Raw genomic sequence first — 1,291 nt, 5'->3', positions numbered from 1 at the left:
CTCACGGTGCAATTGGAGTTAATCATATGCCCTGCTTTAAATCATAATAAGTCATGCCTTTGAATGAAAAAATGAATAAAATACCTACATGATCTGCACCCTGATTGTGGAGAGTTACTAAAAATAAAACTCTAAGCGACTGAAATCTGAAAGAGACCTTTTCAGGTCAGTTTTGATTCAGAGAAGAGAGACTAGAGATGAGAAAGGAGGATGAGGAGAAAATGTGGGAATTATAGCCAGAAAGCAGCAGAATACATCATTTCCTGTGCTGATGACCTCGAGTAGAGACAGACATTGAATCCTTATCTGCTGCAGGAGTCAGTAACGTAAGACAGACCCGTCATTATTCTTAAATTAACACTGCAGGAGAATTAAATCATCATATCTGGACTAATACTCTCTTCATTTCTCAGTGAACAAAATGAATTGTCCACTTTGCCAACAAAACCACACTGAACCCTTGGATTTCTCTGAAAACCAAAGAATTGTTTGTTATTAGTTCACTTCAAATCTCGTTTTACACAAACAGTGCACTTGGTTTGTCTGAAAATGAAGAAGACAGTTTAAAAAGCACGATTCATTTTTGTTAAAAGCCACAAATAATTGCAGGCCTTATGATTTCTTAAAGTGTTGTTTCTTTTGTGTTAAGGTGGATTTTTCCTGCAAATACCATTTTATTTTATTTTATATTTGTTATTTTTAGTGCTACTGCATGCATGTCACATTTCTTGTGTTTAGAACTCATTTGCAGACAGGACTCAGAGAACTCAGGATTTAAAGTAAAAGATAATTTTAATCCAGAAAAACAAAAAGCTGGCGTGGTAGCAAACTTACATGAACTTGAGGGAGACATGGAGGCAGAAACAGGACGCATACGAGATGCGATGCCCAGACAAAGAAGAAAGAGATGCATGCTTATATACAGATATTAATGAGGGGATAGACACAAACACCTGGGAAGGACAACAGGTGGTGGTGGATGCAGGAGCCGATTACATGAGGGGAAATCACTGAGGAGAGCAGTAGCTAGGACATACCACAAGGGGGAGACGCACAAGGGAACACAATCCTCAAAGTATCCCCACACCCCCAAAAAAAGGACAGGTGGGAGGAATGGGGGAACGGAGAGGATGGAGGACACAAAGGAGAATATGAGGAAAAAACAAAAACAGACAAGGTACACTTGGGACCAAAAAACAAAAAATATAGAAAACAAAATTCAGGTGGATGGCTGGGGGACTGCCCAGCACAGGGCAACAGTTCAGGAGGATGGCTGGGGGACCGTCCAGCA

The sequence above is a fragment of the Nematolebias whitei genome, chromosome 10 (genome assembly GCF_014905685.2).
Source record: "Nematolebias whitei isolate Nwh7 chromosome 10, NemWhi1, whole genome shotgun sequence".
NCBI lineage: Eukaryota > Metazoa > Chordata > Actinopteri > Cyprinodontiformes > Rivulidae > Nematolebias > Nematolebias whitei.
This window is presented reverse-complemented; position numbering follows the sequence as displayed.